At 38.8% G+C, this 21,992-nt stretch overlaps 2 long non-coding RNA genes across 3 annotated transcripts in view; one reads left to right on the top strand and one right to left on the bottom strand.

The window, feature by feature from the left end:
- The window catches only part of LOC308179671, a 272,263-nt gene that overhangs the window by 170,688 nt on the left and 79,583 nt on the right, over window positions 1-21,992 (bottom strand). The window lies entirely within an intron of this gene.
- LOC308179678 lies at window positions 113-4,046 on the top strand. Its single transcript, XR_013940483.1, has 3 exons — window positions 113-237; window positions 645-679; window positions 3,928-4,046. It is a non-coding gene; the product is annotated as an uncharacterized lncRNA (long non-coding RNA).

The raw sequence follows: 21,992 nt of genomic DNA on the forward strand, positions 1-21,992 counted from the left end.
AACACAGAGAGGTTTGAGAGACAAAAACCCATAAAGTTATTTTCCTGAATGCGATCTGACCATAAATATGAGTATATGTTATGATGATCTGACTTGACTTTATATGATATGTAGGTGGAGAAAGGGAGCAGAAATCATATCCAAGCAAGCTAAGAGAAAATTGAGACATCTGGATGCGGCAAGAAAGCAACTCAAAAGACAGGTGTAGGAACTCCCTGGATTTGGGAGAGAGGAGAGGTGAGCAAGAGAACATTTTTGATATTGCTTTGCATTTTTTATCATAAGTATAGATTCAGTTTTAATTAGAAAATCTGATTCAGAAATATGCTTATGCCATCAACAAATACCTCTTTCATTTTGCCACTGCTCAGAACTTTAACAGGTGGTTAACTAACTCATTATTTCATGCAGGCTTTTTACCTACCTTTGTTTCTGAAGGCAGAAAAAAATTCTTTATTGTTACATGTTTTTTTGGTAACACAGCAGCTGCTGTTTATGCTAATTCTTGCTTACTTGCAAATAGACCTATGTTTATTTTGTGCCATGCCAGCTGTCAACAAAGACATTTGAAGAATAATTTCCATATGCAGAAGAAAGTCTCTGCTCCCTCTTCCTATTGCTCATTTCTTTCCTCTGCATTTCAGGCCCAAAGGGTGTTCAACTGGAAATGGGTCTAATGGTAAGTTAAGAGATGAACTGAACCTGAAATGCCGAATGGTCCCACAGGTATCCATCAATTATTTTGAACATATGCATGGGGCACTCTGAACTCCTACTGTCTCTATTGTTATTCTGAACTTGTACTCACAAACACATTGCTCTCCAAACCACTGCTAAGGACACTGTAACATTTGCATCCTCAAGTGGGAATGTCCAACTGTTGCAGGGTAACTGACTTGCAAGCTTTGGTGTTTACCTGTATTTGAGATAAGTCACTCTACACAGCCTTATAATAAAAAATTTGTAAATGCAGCCTTGCTAAACAGAGCATGTCACTGTATTTGGATCAGGCTCAGAGAACTGAGAGGGCTGGCAGACTTGAGGCCTATACCTGATTTTATCACCAGCAAACTGTACCTATAAACAACATAGTTTATCCCTTACTTATACTTTCATAATAAATTAATCTTGGGGGAACGGAGACTGAATGTCTGAGTAGTGTATTCTTCCAGCATCTGAATATGAGGCCATTCACCAACTGAATATTTTCTCAACTAAATTTTCCCTAGGCTCATGCTATTTTCCAAAGCATCTGGAATTACTTGTATTTTCTTCTGAGGTCTGAAGTGAATAGTACCTTAATCCTTATGACAGTGCATTACTACATATTAGCCTTTAGTACTTTTACTGTTAGGATCATCAGAATCAAGCAGGAAAAAAACACTTTAGAATCAATCACTCAGGCACTCTTAGTCCTTATCGACCGAACTCCTTTATCCTGTACTGGTTCTACAGGCCTAGGCGAAAAGAGAAAAAAACTCCCAAAGAAACATATGCAGATCAAACAACTATCAAGCAAGACGAACAGATATTGATCAATTGCGTGTATATCACCTGGCAAGGCATGTAGAGCAGGTATTGCTGCCAGCTTCTACTGAATGTACACCTGCATGGGTGCCCATGCCCAGGTGTAGCCCGCAGGGCCACGTGAGGTGAGGCCTGGGCCACTTCCAGAAGGTTCTGGGGCAGCGTGAGGGAAGGGCCACACGCTGCAGGGCAGCCAGGGCTGAGGTAAAACGTGTGAGGAACGGCCCTGCCAGCACCACGCTGAGAAGAGCAGGAGGACGGGGATGAAGTGCTGCAGGTGCCGGGGCAGAGGTGCACCTGCAGCCCATGGGGAGACCATGGCAGAGCAGGGCATGTGCCCTGAAGGAGCTGCTGCCCAGGGAAGGGCCCATGATGGCGCAGGGGAAAGGTGTGAGGAGAAAGGAGCAGCAGAGGAACTGCTATGGACTGACTGAGAAGGAGTTAGGAGTGCAGGAGTGAAGTTAAGTCAGGGAAAAAAGGAGGAGGTGGGGGGGAGTGTTTGTTTTTTGTTGCTTTTTTTGTTTGTTTTTGTTGTTTTTTTCTTTGTTTCTTAGTATCCAACTCTTATTTTAAATGGCAATAAATTAATTTTCCCCAAGTTGAGCCTATTGTGCCAATGATGGTAATCTAATTTGTGATTTCCCGGTCTTTACGTTGAGATTTTTCATCTTATTTTCTCCCATATCCCGTTGAGCAGGAGGACTGAGAGAGCAGCTGGGTTGGCAACTGGCTGTCAGCAAAGGTCAACCCACCGCAACACTCAAAATGCTGATGCATGTGTTTTGTTTGTGGCATGAACCTGCAATTATACATGGGAATTGTTTTCTTAATTTTCTGTAATAACTTTGCAAGCACACCCTTCCACAGCTTTCACCTCTGAGTAGCAGTTCTTCCCATGCTGTGGGTAAATATGTTCTCGTCTCATTCAGATACTCCACGTGATGAAGTATATGCCAGTTCCAAGTTGTAACTGTTGTGTTATTTTATACAACATCCACAGCCACAATATCTGGGTGCCTCCTACAGATTTACCAATGCATCCTCACAACACTGTATGGAACAGTGAGATTAAATAATTCACCTGAGGTTAGATGGAAAGTCTGTGGCAAACAAGGAACTCAGCTGAGACCATTTAGGTCTGAGTTGGTTATAATACTCATCAAACCATCTTAAATTGTTTTATTATGTTCCATAGCAGGACAGAAAACTTCTGGCAAATACAGCAATTCCATTGTTTTGGAACAGATTCATAGCAACTACTTGTAGCCAAATGACACGAGTATGTTGTCACCACCACATCTCATTCAGGAATAGCTGCCTGAAGTCTGCATTCACTTATTGCCAAGTCTTTGCTGGCCATGGATGCCTACATTTATAAATCTAAGCAGGCAGAAGAACATGCCAGTACAAGTTGGTGATTTCTTCTTTTTCTGCTACAATTACTTCCCAGCCAGCAGACACGAAGAGCATCACTGAATCTATTCTCACTCAGTGCACTCCATATGTTCCCGAGGACTCAATCTAAGATGATGCCAACAGAAATACAGAGTTACACTACTGTGATTTATCTTATCCTATGTTGGCTATCTAAGAGTCAGTTACCAAGGTTCAGTTAGAAGAAATGTCCCCCTAAAAGGCAAACAATCCAGTTACAAGTAGTTACTTAACAACAGGGAATTTAACTCATCCTTCACTTTTCATCGCATTCACAAGAGATGTACAGCAAAGATTTTTCTGAGCTTCCATTTAAAAGTAAGCTATGTTTATACTAACATTTTGCTGCATATACAGACCTGTTCTTGAAGAAAGTGACGTATAAATGTTGTATAACATTGCTACAAAAATCAGAAGCCCAATATTTGGGTATATACAGTGTTAATCACTTGAAGGAACTGATCCCAGCTAGGTGTTCTCTTTAAAGTTATTAGCCAAAATATTTACATGAGGTATGTTTTAAGTCAGTGAAATGGAGGCTGCTAAACGTGAAAGAATCTGTGCATATTTCATCTATCTCCGCTGAAGTCAGGAGTATGCTGAGGAAAAACATGAGGAAACATCCTTCTAACCATGGCTTTATATGCTGGTTGGCTCTTGTAGTTGTTGAGAAGAAGGGAAAGAGGAAAAAGCTGATATGCAAAGGGGTTATGAAAAAGGGATATGTCACAGTAGAAGTAATCTTGGCACATGGAAATTTTTATGCAACCTGCCTTCTGGCTTTCAGCCAATAAAGGCTGATTGCCAAAGCTGAGCTCTGGTAGGAAGAAGTGTGGGTAAATCAGTACAAAGTGAACTACTGGAGTGGGAAGAAGGTAGAAGATGTGGTCCCAGCTGGACAGACTTATGTTAAATCCCCATTTCAGAGCTCCTGTGTGCCTTGACCTGAACATTTTCATTATGCAGGAGACTCCACGGCCGGGTGCTTCTTCAGCTCCAGCAGCTAAGAGTCAGTTTCACTGCTTCCAGGCCAGCAGCTGGCAGATACCCTTTGAAGCCAACAGAAGTATGTCAAGAATTGCAAGCTACCGGCACACATATATCCAGGCTTCAGATTTGAACACTATTTTTGGGAAAGTGTTCTGAATTTCCATGTGGTTGGCAAGAGAGAGAAAAGTGGGTGGAGGAGGGAGAGCGAGTGTAGTAAAGCAGAAAGGCTCTGTGAATTGCCTCGCCCTGTCTCTGAGAGTGGCTGATATGTTGTCAAGGGGTAAATGGGAATACCAGCTTTCAGTTTAAATGTCTTCAAATGTTTTTCTTTAGTAACTTGTCATTTCTTGTTGAAAAGAGCTCCTGCAGCAATGATTTGTGATGGTAATTTTAACAGTGAAAAATACCATTGGAATTATGAGAAATAAAATCCTGCTGTGCTACCAGGTCACAGTATCTGTGTCAGTTTAGTGAAAAAGCTAGCAGAACTGGGCAAGAAACAGCTTCTGTCTGTCTGTGAGGCTGTCTGCAACGATGCAGCTCTCAACTGAGGACCAGCTGTGCTCAAAAGTGAGATCTAATGAGCGATGCACAAAGGCTGGTACGTGAATGGGCACTGGATGGTGACACTACCAGGTGTTCTCATCACCTGCCATCTAACAGGACAAGTGTGTACGGCCAGCAAGGGCCAAGGCAGGGGAACCAGTCAGTGTTAGGAAAGTTATGCATGTATGTTTAACCTTTCCGGTTCAAGTGCTTGGCATTCTAACTTGCAATTAAAGCTAACAAAGCTGCTGCTGAAATTTGAGTTTGTGGTATGAAGCTCTCACTACCCAGCCATCACAGGTTTGCAGCTTGAAGGAGCCCAGATTTTGCTTACAGTTATTCAAACTAACATGTTTGCTTGCAATACCTGGTCCATATGTGCAGTTACAGTGATGGCCAAATTTGTCCTATCTTACTTGCATACTTTTGCATGTCCATTTGGACTGAGGAAAAGGAAGTGCATCATGACTGAGGGAGACCCTGAATGAATTGTCAACATTTTCTTGCAAAACAGTAAGTAGTTTCTGAGAAAATGATTCATGAATGATGCATTGTTTTCTGACTCTCTCTCTTTCCCTGAGAAACTCCCCAAACTAATTCTGTGAAAATGAATGCTCTGGCTTAAAAAATAGGGATGATGCAGTCCTGAAGTATGCTTTCATGTAACAGGTTTGAATCTATGGAAAGAGTTTCCATATGCTATTAACTACATGCACTATCAGTAAATCGAGTCATAAATAAATTACCATGAATATAAACAAACATCCGAAGTTATCCACAGCAATAATGTAATAATAATGAAATATGAAAGAAACACTGCATATTTACCAGAGTTATTCTTAACACAGTATTTAGTAGGGTGGAAACCAATGCATCAGAACAGAAAAGGTTAGATACTTTTGCTAGAAGTTTTCTATTTTTCAAAATTTGGACTAATGGTAAGTAAGCTTCAAATTCCTTGGCACTAGTTGTTTACATAGATTCTGCATACACCAAATTTATACAGATTGGCACTGTAGGTGGGCAGAAAACTGTGGAGGCATCCACATAAATCCAGTATTCTAAGACAAATCTTGAAAGGGCTCACAGATACCGACAGTATTGGAAATATAGAAGTCTAACTGCACATTCCTGAATTATATAACTGACATTTCTTTCACCTACAGTCATAAAACTCAATGAAATTTAAAGATCTATAAGTTCTCCTGTAAGTGCTCCATCTACTTACCAGACATTTGGGGCCAGTATGGAAAAAATATTCCATCTATCTCATAGCAATTTCATAGTACTCTCCAGAAGAGTCCAGCCTTAGCCATTACTGAACAGAGACTGTTGGTATGACGACACACTGTGCTCTTTCTTACCATGGCACCCCTTAAAATATTTGAAGCTGAGTGAATCCAAAAATGGGTGGAAGCAAAATGAAAACAATTAAACCAAAAATTCTATTCTTCATTATAGAATGGTTAATGTCAAAGGGCAGGAGCTGATGGGAAACTGGCATACATGCACATAGATATTCTGAAAATTTAACCTCTGTCTGAAATCAGTAGAGTTCCATCACTGGATTTAGATACCTAAACGCTTAAGTAAATCAGGGTCCTGTTACCTCCTCACAGCACACAGCCTGCCTTGCAATTCATTGCAATTCAGCTTGTGGCTGAGGGACTGGCTGACTTTTACAATGCGCCAAGCGATGCACGCATGTATCTGAAGACAGGACCTAGTCCTGAGAATATCTGTAGCTTCCAATTAGTGGTTATACAATATGACAAGAAAGAGAAAACACAGAAGAGCTGTGAACTCCTTTTTGTAGTTGTTGTCTAGAGATGGGATCAGAACAGAAGCTTCAGGCAGAACATCTGTAATGTGGACGGACAGATGTTTGCAGTTCTAGACTTCAGATTTTCCAGAAATTAAAATATGTTCATGGAATTTCATTCCCTCTCATGATAAAAAAGGGGTAATCCTCCCTTAAAGCATTTCACTCTTCTGTTTTACTGTAAATGGAGAGGTGGGTGAGATTTATTTGTTAAACATTGCCATAAATATTTAGCAGAGCAGGGCTCGGTTGAGAAGAGGACATCTAAACAGATTGCTAGTGAGCTAACCCTTGGAGATCTTCCAGATTTCTCTCTCTTCCTCCCAGTTTTTGTCTCTTTGCAGAGAAACTAAATAAACATTTGAAAGGAAGTACACGACTGTAACAATCCCCCCTCTTCCCTCCCCCAAATAATTCAAAAGAAAATGAATAGGATTCAAGATAGTGGTTTCTGATTATCAGCATGGCTGTTATTTTTTATTTTATTTTTTTACAGTAGCAACCAGCTGGTACAGTGCGTAATGCTAATCAGTTAGTGTCTTTCACATTTTTGAAACTCCTTGGAAACGCATCCCCATCAAACTGCTTTGAAGTTCAATTTTAATTTAGATGCAAGCTATCCCAAAAGTACTGATAGTCTAAAAAGTGCCTCTGGCAGTTTATAATTATAATGCAATAGAGCTGTCAGATTTGATTAAAATGTCATTTCAGTCACTCAAGTCCATGCAGCACTGTTTAGCTTCACATGATCATTTAAACATTCCTCCCCACCACTCAGTACTTCACCAACATTTGGGTATGTAATAGATATGGCTTTATTTACGTGTTGGTTTTCAATCATTCAGATCCTCCAGACCATCGGAATGATAAAGTTGTGCAGAAAAACATCCTCCAATTTCCTTATCGTGCAGATATTCCTGTTGCAGCATTTCATTTGCAAGAGATTCACAGCATAAGGCTTAAAACAATCTACTAGCATTATGGCTTAATAAAAGAGCAATATTGTATCACAAAGCAGGGTTTTGATGAATATCACTAAAGCTGAAAAGACCCATTCCAATCCAAATAAATAACATTTGGAGGATGAGAGTAATTCTTTTGAGAAGAATTTTTGTGCTTCCGAATCCATCATTCATCCACAATGCAAGTGAGGCATATTCAGCCAAGTTCAGTGGGGTTACCCTAGACAGACACCTGCACCAGGCTGTTTAATTAATATTTGAAGTTCTTGCTACTTTCAGTACATACCACGAACAGTGAAAACAGAGGAGCTGAATTGCAGATAACACAGGAAGCTTAAACAACCACACTGACTTCAAATACTCAAAATAAAATGCTGAAGAATTTTTCCTGGCCCAAAGCTCCAACCCCACACCTTTTACACTCAGACTATGGGAAGGGCATTTGGGAGATGGCAAATTCAGGGAGTGTAATGATATTAGGAATATCCAAAGAAAAATCTCTCACCCAGGCAGAAAGGCAACACCAAATATAAGGGATACTAATAAGGGATACTAATTTCTGTCCAGCTGTGGGGCTAATTCTGTGAAGTTCCAGGTGCTGTTGCTCTTCTTTAGGCCTGTGGCCAGCAGGCTGCCTCCCCACTCTCCCTGTATATTCAAGATTTTCACCTGTTCTTGGAATCCTGTTTCTGAAACAGACACTGTGTTTGTAGCATTTAAAAGCAGGAGACCTCTAACATCCTGGGACATGTATTTCCTTCAGCTCCACTGTCTCAGTCATTTCAAGAGATGAGAATCTGGCAATGGTTGGGTCTTGGCAATGTTGGCTAAATGTCACCCTTCATGACCCTGTCTCTTCTAGATGCTTTTCAGAAGCAAAGACAGAAAAATTCAGTTCTGAGGGTTCATCCTTCACACAGCCCAAGTGCTGTGAATCCCACAGACCACCTAAGTTCACCCTGCACAAGCTTTTCCTCCTTCCCACCCATAAAATAAGATCTCATTATAGGATAAAGCTCTTATTCCTAGCCAGATCTGAAGGTCACAGCAGCGACCCCGTTGATTCTAGTACCCAGAAAAAGTTAAACTTTTCATCTCTTTTACTGTGTGCCTCAAACACACCAATAGTCTTTTGGGTCTGTTCAGGGTCATGCTGAAAAATAAGCCTATTAATACAGCAGGGTTTCAAAATATTTGAAGAGCTAATTCAGCAGAGTTTATATCTCTTGTGTAGACTTCACTGGAGCCAGCATTCTTCACTCTGTATTCAGTCACTCTGAATATCCGTCAGGGCACTTTACTCAGCCATAAAAGAACTGCAAGCAGAGATGAATCTCATGCTTTTTCTTTCAGACATCTAGGAAGCCACCAGCCTCTCATTTTAAACCTAACTACTGAAGACAGCTTAATGAGGCTCAGGGAAGATCACCCTGAATGTTATCCAACAGCCCATTGTCACAAGAAAAGTTTTTTGCGTCAAAAACCGTATAACCCTTGAATAAATCTCTTTGATTTTGCTTACACTGGGGCTGTGCTCATTCTTGCTCCTTCAGCTGTCACAGTGGGAGGTGTGAATGTGTGTGGGATGCTTACGGTGAGAAAGACAAGGCTATCATATTAAAATCTTGGTTGTAATCATTAATTTAGGAAGAGCTATATAGCGGGTAGTGAAGAACGAAGGGTTTAGAGACAGATTCTTTCATTCATTTTTAAGTTTATCAGAGACAGCCAACACCACATAAAAAGCCCTGCACATGTGCATGGACACTCAGCTCTCATCTTGCTACTTGCTCGTGAAACATTCTCATGTTAGGGCTTCATTTTACTTGGGGGGAACATATGCATGCATACATATACATCTTTTCATGCTATGTCCAGTTTGAGAGTCTATTCTAAGAAGAAATTAAGAGGAAATAATAATAGCATAATTTCAGGACAGTGTATTTTCACACAGGCAGGGCATATATTAACATTCCTCTTTCCACAAGAACAGAGGCATACACTGGAATCTGAATTTTTTAAAAGCTAATGCTAATGTTGACCTTCAAATGGCCCAGAAATAATTTTGAAGGTTTTAGTATGATTGTTTAAATATACCTTCAGCATTTTCTGCCTGCCATTAATCAGACAATTATTGCTAATAACTTCTTACCTCTCATTTACCTGTAAACCAATCATCATAATTATGCAATGGGGGTGCTCTGACCACTGCTTAATATGTGGAGCACAAAAGTCTCATCACTGCTTTGAATCCTCTCATCTGACTGTTTCACTTACCTGCCATCCTTTCATGTATGGAAGCTATTTCAGGCAGGGGAGAATCATTCTTGTTGCATGTTTGCACAGCACTTATCACACTGGGATTCAAATGTAATGAGAATGAAATTTCTGTTCCTGTTATATTAACTGGTCTTGATATGAAAATCATGGCATTAAAGGAACATGCAACTGAAAAACAGTTTGCATCAGAAAAAAATGGTCTTTTTCTTTTTACTTAACAAATCATGAAATTTTCTCATTTCTCTTGTGGATTAAGAATGTACAAAGTCAAGAGAAAACATCTGTCCAAATGGTGAAGAAGGAGAGAAAGCCATATGCCTGAATGAACTGCTGCTTACGAATAAGTAAAGAAAATCCAGAGGACTGGCTTGGGATTTAGTTCTCTGGAGGGGAAATAAATAAATAAATAAATAAAAATCACTGCAATCTGTTCATGTATGAGAGAGGGACAGAGGAAAAGACAGGAGGGCATAGTGGTGGGAACATCTGCAGAAGTAATCCTTTCGAATAACAAGCAGCACATACTGGTTTAGGACAAACAGCTGTTCAGTGTGCAATAGAAACATCCACACAGGTGTAAGCAACTCTCCTTCCCCCAGTATGGCCATAGGAAAGGGGTGGGAAGGATACATGACAGACTGAAAACAGATGAGGGACAGGTACTCCATTAAATGGCACAACATCCATTTTCCATTTGTTCCTATGTGCTCAGTCCAAAGGTAGTGTTAATAGGGGAAGCTGTAGGCAAGCAAATTACCTGTCAGATGCTAGAGGCTCCTAATGAAGAAAGATTCAAAAAGCATGGGAAAATGCAGCCAGTAAAACAGCTCCAAATGCAAAATGGATGAGAATGTTTGGCAGAGGTGTGTAGCTCTTTTTTCAGTGTGGACACAGAAAGCTTGGAATATATACCTCTGGTCTGGTTAACACCCCCACTGAGTTAGTTACTCAGCTCCTAGTGTTACAGAATATGATATTCTCTGGGAAGTGGTGACTAGGACTACTTGCGATAGGTGTATGCTGGAACGCATGGAGGACTGGATGGGAAATATAGCTTCATTGCTGGGCTGCAGTTCTGGAGACTTTGTTTTAATTATGCAAATCACTTGGCTTCCCACATCACTCTCTGAAAGCTGGGTGTTTGTGTGAGTTGTCTAGACTACCTCCACAAGATGATAAATCATCCCCTAAAAGTCCCCTTCTCTCTACTGTGTACAGAGGGAGTCTAGCTTATTTAGACCAGAAATCTATTTTTCATATCTCATATATCTAAAGTTATGTGAGATAAGCCTCACCATTTTTCTACTTTTTTTTTTTTCTTCTGAGTATCTGTCAGCAAACTGGGAATAACATTTCCAGTCACACTGTTGCACTATGAAGATATCATCCATTACTGTTTCAGAGGTGACTGTAATAACAACAGCTCTGTGAGAATATAAACAGATAAAAAGAGCCAGAGTTTGTTTATTTTTTTTCCTTTGTTTGTTTATTTTGATTTGTAGTTTAGGTATCAATGCTATTTTTATTTTTTATATCTAGCAGAAATTAAAGGCCCACTGTGAACTGCAGTTCTAAAAGGAGTTCTATAGAATATCAAAGGCAACACTACAAAGCAACTTTTTATTTGGATGGAGCAGTTTGGGCGTTTTTGAAAAACAAAGGGAGAGGATTTGGGTTTACATTCTAATAGTCTCAATTCTGTGAAGTCTGACAGGAGTAGCACTGAAACACTCTTATCAGTCATGGTCCATTTCTATATTGGGCAGATGAAAATGTTTGCAACTTCACAGACACTTCACATTAGAGCTGACTGGATGGAGCATTTCTAAATGTAAAAATTTTATATCTGAAAACAGATTTGACAGAATTGAAGTACTTCAAAAACAAATATCAATCTCCTGACATCTAAAAAAAAAAAAAACAAAACTGAACGAATAGGGTCAAAACATTTGTTTTTCTTGAAGTATGAATTAAATGTTTTAGGTAGCTATGACTTTTAGATTACATGCTGAATGATACCTGTCAAAAAGATACAACTAGAATATGTCAGAAAGAGCAACATTAAATATTCCAGCAAAGTTAATTGTAAGAGGATCTCTGAGGCTTTCAGGAAATCTTGGCACTTCTTTGATTTGGAACTAACTAGATGATACTTCTTCAAAGGGCGCAAATCCCATTTCAGAGCCAGCCCTATGCAAGGTATCCATACGACCATACTCCCTGCTGTTATCTATTAGTTGTACAAGGGTCATTTCTTGAAGGAATATCAGAGTGAAGACATTACACATTTCCGGGGGTCATTTTCTTTGTTCTTCGGATAACTTGACATTCAGTTGCATCGTAAGGAGGAGCAAGACACAGTACAAGAAAGACATTTAAAGATGGTGATGATTTAAAGACATCTAAGCTTTTGAGTTACTCAGATTTCTAAGGAATTGTTATTTCCATACTGAAAATCACTATTGTATTATACAAGCAGTTCTTAATGCTACATTCCCACCTCAAATCCAACACATCTCGGGAGGTTTCAGCTACCAGGTGCTATTTTGATATAAAACGTACACAGGAGAGTTTTCAAAGAGTATATTATTTCTGCATGCATTTGCCACTGACAAAATGTATTAATTGCACATGGAAATCACTGCAAAGCTTTCAACCAAGTCACAGAGTTACATACAGGGCCTACCAAATACGATAATCCCTCATTGAATCAAACACATTGCCAAGGTCACCAAAAATAAGCAGTCTGTGAAATATATCAGAGAACAGTAAATCACATGTACAACTGTGTTGGTAGATGCATGCATTATACTACATGTACTTCATAGCCGTTGCCATTAAACATACCCAAAACCACCATATTGTTATAAATAAGATGTTTTCTGTTAGAAATTGACAATTTGGAAGAGGGAGGGGATGCTGTTATGGGACTCAAAGAATCAAGGCACAGTTCTTGGCTCAGTCTCAGAATTTCTGCAAATTACCTTTTTTCTCTACTTTGGTTCCACATTTGGAGCAGACTAATGCTGGATCAAAGTATTTACTTTCCCCATAGAACTATTCCACTTGGAGAGTTCTTTTCATCGAAATTCAGGAACTGAATGACATATGTCACTGAAAGGGCTCTTTCAGTAATGCAACTGTCACTACAGATTGTCAATGATTAACATCAAGTAAAGATTTTGAACATAAAAGTTTGGATAGAAAGTGATTGCCTATTAAAGAAAATATCAGATTGCTCAAACCGAGCATCAGTCACACATTCCAATGCAGTGTGCTGAAGTTAGACAGGCACTGATGGACACCAATAGCGTCATCTGGCTGCTCCCTACACCAATTTTGACTTAATATTCTCTCTTCTCTGCTGTTTGGTTATCTACTGCAACTTCCTTGCTCTCCTCTTGTTTCTTAAGGTAGCTATCACGTTTGTGACCTGAATCCACTAGCAAGACTGAAATTACACAGTGACACACATCACAGAGTGAAAAGGATATTTGCAGACATCTTATTGCATGCTCATCAGTACCTGCTGTTCCTTTTCCTCACCCTTTACCCATCTTGTCTCTTTGGATTTGTAAGGTCTTTGGGTCTGGGATTGATTTTTGTTCTCTAGGAGAAGAAGGGCCAAGGGGCAAAAAACCCCTGTTGTTTACAAGTCCTTGGTCATTTCCACAATAATGTGGTATTAGGAGTTATAGGTACCTGATTATCAAGTCCATACCATACTTGAAACAATACACAGATCTGTTATTTTTAAAACAATGCACAGCTTTCTCCTTGGTAATTCTGGCTGTTTCATTCTCAAGAGTTCCTTTGATTTATTAGCCCTCTGTGTTATTAAAATAATGAATTATGCGTTGGCACATTGCATTTAACATAGTATACACAGGGGCAAGTACATCTGCTAGCTATTAATCAAATATTCACTAATAAAGGTTGATTAAATGCATTTTACATATTTACAACAACAATGAAAAGCATAATAAAGCTCCACCAAAATTACATGATAATAAATTATTAAAATGCATTTATCTGAGCTCTGGTTAGTGCACGGGATACACAGAACTGCAGGATGGTTTTGTTCAGCACACAATAGCGTTTACTTACTGAAACAAACAAGACATTTTTTTCATCCATGACTTTCAGCTTCTAAAAAAAAAAAAGAAAGAAAGAAAAAAGCCCCCCAATGCTGCATACAGCTGTGCACATCTTAAGTCAAATTTTAAGCAAGTTTCCCTACATATAATTTTCCTGTCTGCCAATCTACAGATTTAAGGTTTCAAATCAACTGTGTTGTTGATGTGTAACATGCAGGCTGACGTTTGCATGCCTCCAAGCCAAAGTTTTTTGTGACTTTGGGTAACTACCTTGAAGCTGTCCAGCCTTCAGTAAGTACTACAAGTGGAAGTTTGACAGGCAAGTACCAAAACATCTGAGGCCTTTAAAATGGATATTTAAGAATTCTTTCTGCTAGGAGTTGGTATTACAAAATCCTACTCCTATATTTAATATCTGGAGAGAAGGCTGGGGGCCTTTTTCTTTTTACCGAAGCTGAACAGATTTGCACAGAGCTAAGCGTAATTTTATTAGAGAGGCCCAGTTCCCAGCTATAACAACAGATTAATACTCGGGAGTCTACGTACCCCACTAAATCCTACCGAAGTCAGTAAGAAATCTGCATGCTTACAGGCGGCCGGATTGGTCTCCCTTGTTAATTATTGGCAGTTTCTTCAACTAGACTTAGGAGAAAATCACTTTTTTTTTTCCTAAATTGCCTTTTTATTGATTTTCAACAAAACAGTATCCCGGAAAGCAAACATGGACTATAAATGAGATATTAAACATGCAGTGCACATACTGTTGAATGGGGGATAAAAGTATAGTATGTTAATAAACCCAGGTAAAGGAATACAAACCAGAAAGACAATAAACAGATGTGGGAATTATAGCAGTTCAGAATCTGAGTTCAGGGAGAAGAAATTAGGGTTTGTAATAGAGAAAATTACAGTACAAGACAAAATATTACAGGGAAAATATTTGCATCTGGTGTAAATCAATATTGACTCTGTTAATTTACTCCAACTGAGAATCTGGCCCATACATGCTTATGTTAGTAGTTAGGAAAACAACCTATTTGTTCTCTATGGAAAATAATTCCAGATAAAAAAAATCTTTCTCCTGATCGCTTATATAACAGCTCATTTGTAAAGCATTCTACAGAGAGTAAATCACTTATCATTCTTTTCCATAAAACAAAGGCAGACAGAGAGAGAATCTCACATTTGATCTGCTGTGAGTGGCACTTCATGGTCAAGTAAGCAATTTATAAATAAGAGTGCAATTAAAATGACCTTTGAAGTTCTGCACTATAAAGAAGTACAAACTTGAGAAATTTAAATAATGAACAGTATATAAAATCTAAACTGAATGTCTCTTACAGCTATTTATCTTCCAGAGTCTTAACTCACTTCCAAGAACACAGGTGGTCAGAAGACATTTCATGTGTGCCAAGTAGTTACACTGAGTTTTGTTCCAGTGGTTAAGTCATCTTTGCCTGTATTTACCTGAGGGTATTGTGATGAGTTGGATGTGGAACAGCAGTCCATAGGAATGCAGGCTTCATTTGTCTGACTTTTCACAGAACAACTTGGTTAATTGCTTTGATGACAAAACAGGGTACCTATTTGAGATGAGATGTGGGGATGGTGTGAAATTGGGGGAGTTGCACCACTTCACTAGAGGAGATCAGTATTCAAAATGACTTGGATAGCTAGAGATCAATAGACAGGATGAAATTCAATAGACAAGTGCCAAGAACTGCATTTAGAAGGAGAAATCAAACGCACAAATACAAAACAGGGAACTACAAGCAAGGCAAAAGCACTGCAGAAGAGGAGCCGTTCTACCACAGACTGCATATGAATCAACAATATGTCACTGTTGCAAAAAAAAAGGCAAATCTAATTCTGGGGTGTATTAAATGGAATTTTATGCAAGATGCAGGAAGAAGAAACTTCTCTGGAAGTTTTTAAAACAGGTGAAACAAGCATCTTCTAGGAAAGCTGACAATAAATGTGATCCTATCTCAGCGTGGGAGGCAGACAGCAGATCTGCTGAGGTGCTTTACACCCTTAATTACCATGATCTTGTGCTCTCAGATGGAATTTAAAAGTATGAAGCCAGACAAAAGCAAACATATCAACAATATGTTGATTTGAATTCCTGTTTGCATAGATGAATACCTTCTCTGCTGCATAGCTATTAATTTCACCCAGACAGTGATTCAGGCATCGAGTGAAAAATATACACTACATTCTTTGCTGAGCTCCTCAAGTTCATGAAGCTTTCAAGAGAATCTGGATTCATATGAAGTGCTATAAACTATCTGTAGTTTTCTTTAGTTTTGATGACTACTAGGTTTTCCCGAGTTGTGCTTGCAGTTTATCTGAATTTAGATTTCAGAAGATAAAATTCTGTAGAAACTCAAACTAGAGTTTTACAAGAAGAGCCACTGCATTTTGTACTGTTATTTTGTGAAGTGAAAACTGTAAGAGCTCTCCGTTTTCCCTTTCAATCCATAAAAAATTGAATGGAATTAGAGCTCAGTCAAATGTCCAAGCAAAAGAGGCACTGTAATCACACTGAAGGATATTAATTGTGACTCCTGATTGAACTCTGTAGCTGCAATCAAACCAATGCCAGCTCCACCAAGAGTCAAAAGGAAGAAGCTGTGCTTACCTCAGCATGCAGAAGGTTACAAATATATGATGCTTTGGGGGGGGAGGGGGGGGGAAAGAAAAAAAAAGGTTAATTGACTTACTTTTCTCTTTATCAACTAATTTTCTCTTTTTAATAATTGTGCTGCATTTCTGCTCCCAATTTATCCACAAAATTGCAAAAAATAGATGTAATTGGTTTTGATAAAGACAGATGAAAAAAGTTATTTAATTTTTCTAACTCTAAAAAAGGAACACCTTCACTGGGTTTCATTTTTAATACTAAATGATCAGAGCTCATGTAATAATCTGACCAAGTGTCATTATAACTTGAAAGAATAATTATAAAGTGCTCTGTCAATAAAGAATCTCAGAACAAATTTAGTAGTTGAGTCTCAGAGCTCCCTTCCCTCCATTCACAGAAGCAGTTGGAAAGATGGAGCAACTGGACCACATGGAGTGGATCCATGGGGACTTTTTGGTCTCTATTTTCTGTTGTCTCTGTAAAAGGTCTGAAACAATATGAAGGTGCTTTAACGTCTCCGTTCAGACGTGGGGGGATTTTCCCTATCAAAGCAACTGAAAAAAAGTGTGTGATTCAAAGTATGTGGACATGGCAGGAGGAGGAGGGGAGTGATGGAGAACACAGAATCTGCAGGCAGCACTGTCATCAGCTGGGGAGATTTGAGGAGGAGCCCTGAGCCCCGTCATTTTGCTGGTTCCTCCCAGCCAGGCCACCCCGTGCTGGCACTGTTTCTCTGCTGCACTGACAGCGGGGCTTTTGCTCACTGAACTGGCTTAGGAACAGCAGCAGCTGACAAACAGCCTGCCAGAAGAAAGGGAGAGTCGGTGCAGTGCGTTTTGGAATGAGCAGCAGGGATCAGTAATTATGGAAATTGGTGCTGCCAGTTAGAAAATACCTCCAGATATGGCTTCTGCAAACCTCAGTGAATAGAGGAGCACTGACCTCCATCCCTAAATCTCCCTCCTTGGTTCCTTATCCTGTTTTCCTCCAAATCATCTAGCAGTTGTGCATCCCCATGACTATGTGAGCTCACACGTGTTGTAGAGTTGTAGGTACAAGCAAGAACATCTCAGAAAGTGGGGCGCAGTAAGAACACTTAATACTATATTTAAGAAAATGAAAAAAAATAATAAGCAGAGATGCCATTAATTGATGCTAGTAGTTTGTTGATTATCAACAGAATCATGTAACTTCTATAGCCTGCTGAGTCTTTGCAAAGTGTACTATGAAGTTATTTAGGTAACTGTCTCAGTGGCTAGATATGATCACAGCAATAAAACTTTTTCCTGCCATACATTATACTCTGTCATCTATGTGCTCATTTTTCCTGCATCTGAAACATTATTAGAAATGTATGGTACTGTAAAGTTGCTGAAAATCTCTGGAGCTAGTGAGCAGAGCCTCCTGCTCACAGCAAAATGAATTAAGATATTAAATCCGAAAATTTTGACAGATTAGATTTTAAATTTAAACTAAAATTGGATTACAATATCTGTTAGAAGCTTTTTTTTTTTTTTTTTATAATGCACATTACTCTTTTTCTGTATTCTTAACATAGAATTCCCTTTGTCAGCTTTACCTGCAACTTACAAAAAAATAGAAGCAATTCTGCTTTCTGGAAATATACAGCTGTCAATGCTTGAGAGAATATTTTTGATCAAACACCTGCTATCTAAGCTGAAGAACACATTCTTGCTGTGAAAGATTTTCTCCAAGTCAGATATACTAATAGTCCATTATCTGACATGTCATGTTCTGGAATGACTAGAAAAATACAGGTGTAGACTGCTAGCCAGGACATTAACTGTGTAAGCAACCATTTTGTTGGTTACAAATCTTACTCTGCTACTCATTAGTACCCAATCATAGCTGGGAATGTAAGCTTTGCAAACCATGTTTCCAAGCTCTTATTGACTGACATCTTTTATGTCTTGGATTTAGTTAAAAACCTGGTGTTAGCATGTCTAAGAGCTGTCAGTGAGCAATGAGCTCCGTGCTTGACTGGGGCTGGGGAACATAGAGAGGACTGACACAGAGGGTGTAATAGGATGCATTTTCAGCTGTAATTAATGTGCATAGCTCCCTTGCGTGTTAATGGTCTGGTCTGTCTGAAGCATGTCACAAGTTTTCAAGCTCTTACAACTCTATTGCCATGATGTTACCGATATAATTGAAATTATATGACCATGTCCATCAATTGTACAAGCTGCATGATTAACTGTAAATCAATTCTTGTTATAAGCAGTTCCAAGCTTCAATTAACAAAGACCCCACCATTGAAAAGAGCTTCTATTAACAAGAGACTTCTGTGACAAAGGGACTACTTTACCATTTAAAAAGTTCTGTACCAGGAAGAAATTTTAGTGTTAATGAAATATATATCTTTCTTCTATCATAATCTCCCACTCCAGGATCCCAGTGCAGTTCAAGGCTGCGTAGATACTGTGTTAGCAATGCCATTTTGCTTGCGAGGCAACTCAGATACAGAATCCATGAAAATCTTGCCCAAGCTAACATGCAGAATGTATTATTATTGGTGCACCTTACAGTCTTTCATCAACTCATCTTCACAACAGCCCTATGCAGTAAAGATGTCATAGCCTCATTTTACAGATGCAGAATTCATGTGCAGACAAATGGATAGAGGTGTAGTTAATTGTATCTTGAAGATGAGCATCAGCTGGGGAGCCTAAACATTCCTTATGTTCAATGGAGTAGAACAGGCTCCTCCTTGGGATGGTTGAGAGCGTTGTAGCCAAGTGCTGGGCCTGCAGTAGAAATGCTTTTCTCTTTCCTTTCCTTTCTTTTTTTTTTTTTTTTTTTTCAGAGTGAGGTACTCTGAGTTCAGGTGTCTCACACAAGATGAATAAACAACTTGCCCAGGGCTATACAGGAAGGCTGCAGAGAAGACCTGAACCCAAGCTGCTAAAATGTAAGACTAGTGCCTACTGAAGATCTGCTGCCCTCCAGCTCCCCTATGGAGTCTCTGGTAAGAGAGAAACAAGGGAAGCCATTTGCAGTGCACAGCAGTGCCCTGGTTTTAGAAACTCTTTGTAATGCTGCTTATTTTTGAGCACCATCTACTGGTATGTTAAATATCTACCCACCTATCTATAGAACAGCCAGGTCAGATGCTAGTGGCAGAAAGAGAAATGAGAACTCTTCACATCCAGTGTTGAGCCTTAATAAAACCACTGTCCTCTTTGTCAGACAGGATTTACCATTACATTTTGTCATGTCTTGCAAGAACATTGTTTTAACATATTCAGTTCATCTGAGTTACTGCAGCACAGCAACTGTTTTGCAGCGACTGTCAAGCTCTTAATGTTACTGTGTGTGATTTGCACGTGGAATTACTGTGTATCATCCCTTCGAAACATAAACAGGTAACTCAGATGTGTCAAGAACTGTGCATCAAATTCATCCGTAGTGTAACTCAGTGGGAATTCAATAAAGTTTGTACCAGAGATGGATTTGGTCCACTGTCTCTTGATTCTTGATATATTGGGATCAGAGCCTTGCCAGGGATCCCACTGTGTATGAAATGGTTGCATTTGTCAGTGTTCAGACATCCGGTGAAATGCTCCCCAGTGTTTCCTCCTTTCCAGAAAGAAACAAAACATATTCAATAATAAAAGCCTAAACCAAATACAAGCAACTGCAAATGCAGAAAATTTGTCTTGATCATCTGCAGAAATTAATCAAAATCTGACAGGCCATTTATGAATGGATTACTGCTTATAATAGCTTTCTATTAATTTTTCCTTCTTACAAGTAGCTAGACTGGGATGCTCTAAAGCCATGTCATGGTATTTTTAATCTTTCTAGGTGAAATATAAAAATGATCAGTATTATTTCCAATGGGATCCTAATCATGCAGGAAATAGAGTGCAATGCTGGGTTGACAGTAATTCATTTTCCAAGATCAAGTTACATCTCCTATCAATAACACTGCAGCCATCAGTGTCACTGTTTGGAATTGCACAGTATTTGTGAATCGCCGTGCTGAATACCTGCCACCTCCCTGAAACTTTGGCGTTCAAAAGTAAATTACAGCCTCCCCGCTCTAATTTTCAGTTACACTAAGGCCTTTTACTTTGTTCAGCATTGGCAAAGGTTACATGGTTCTCTTTCTGTAATAGTCTTCTCAAAGCTAGCAAAAAAATGCATAGAAGGTCAACAGAACACATTTGTGTTTCCTCGCCTACATCAACAAAACCTTTAAATGAACCCTTACCTACATCTATCCTCCTACTGCATGCATGGTTAGCACTCAAAAGATTCATAAACTATCATAACAACAATGCTGGCACACACATATCCAGAAGATATGTAGGTTAAAATTGTGTCTTTTAAAGTATGCCTTGAGTTGGGCATTTTTTTTGAAGAAAAGTGAGTTTAACACATCTGGTGTCAGGTGTCTCTCAGTCTTACTCTCAGCATACACACAAGGAGACATATGGCAAAGTATAATTTCTCTTTTTCAAAAAAGCAATTTTTCTTTCTGGGATTCTTAGAAGAAAAAAGATTTTTATTTTTTATTTTAACCATATGTCTCTTCTATGTGTATGTTGGAGTTGGAACTGTGTGGTAGCTCAGATGAGAAAAGGACATATGTTAAAAGCTGTTCTCTTTTCTCTGTTCAAGAAAATAAGCAGAAATAAATAGCAGACACTAAAGTCAAAGTAATACCTAACATTGATTACAGTAGTAATCAAGACAGAGCCACACTGTTCCTCAGTGTGATTATTTGCTTCCTTTTCTAAAATTAAGCAGAGTAGTTGACAGCGTACTCTGTTTTGGTACTGCACATGCTGTAATATAAAGAGAGTATCAGACAGACAAGTTAAAAGGATTCAACAGAAGTGAAGCATGACGAATTAGGAGAAACAATCAATGTAGGCATCATTATAAAAGTCATAGAAATGATTGAAGCAACTTTAAAACAACCATGAAAATCTAGAATGCTGTAAATTAAACAAAAATTACAGATTTCCTAAAAATGTTCATTAAGTGTTGTTTTGAGTGAACCTGTCTTTCTTGGTGACATGACTGCAATTTCTCAGGCATTCAACATTTGCTCTTTATTCTTCTACAGTACATACAATCTAGCATAGAACTATACTAAAGATAGTTCAATAATAGCTATTTGCCTCAATTAATACTTTAATGAGTATTTAAAGAACCATACCTATCTGAATACAGTGTGTAGGTCACTATCATTAACTAGCCATTGAAAGAGTTAACAATCCTTAATTACTAATGCTTTTCTCTTATAAAGTTTTTTCACAATGAAGCACAGATCTGTCCCATTGTTTCCCCTACATATTAGATCATTCTAATAATGGCATTGGACACAGTGTCTCTGATGGACCCTGTTTTCCCCAGGAAAACAGACACTTCTTACAGACACACACACAAAATATCATTTTTCCATTGTAAAAATCAGAACCGGAAGAATTTCAATCAGTCATGTGGCACTGAAATTTAAACACTATAATTTAATTTTTTTATTTAAACAGGGAACATGAAGAAATACAGAAAAAAAAAAAAAAGAAAAAAGAAAACCAAAAAGTAGACATAAGTTTTGCAAAATTCCACCAAAAAACTGAGTGGGTATGTTATTTGATTCTGAGGACAACCAACGCTGAGCACAAGGACTCTTCCTTCTTTCTTTCACTTGAAACTTT

Source organism: Anser brachyrhynchus (genome assembly GCF_964034855.1).
Source record: "Anser brachyrhynchus genome assembly, chromosome: 17".
In the NCBI taxonomy this organism is placed as follows: Eukaryota; Metazoa; Chordata; class Aves; order Anseriformes; family Anatidae; genus Anser; species Anser brachyrhynchus.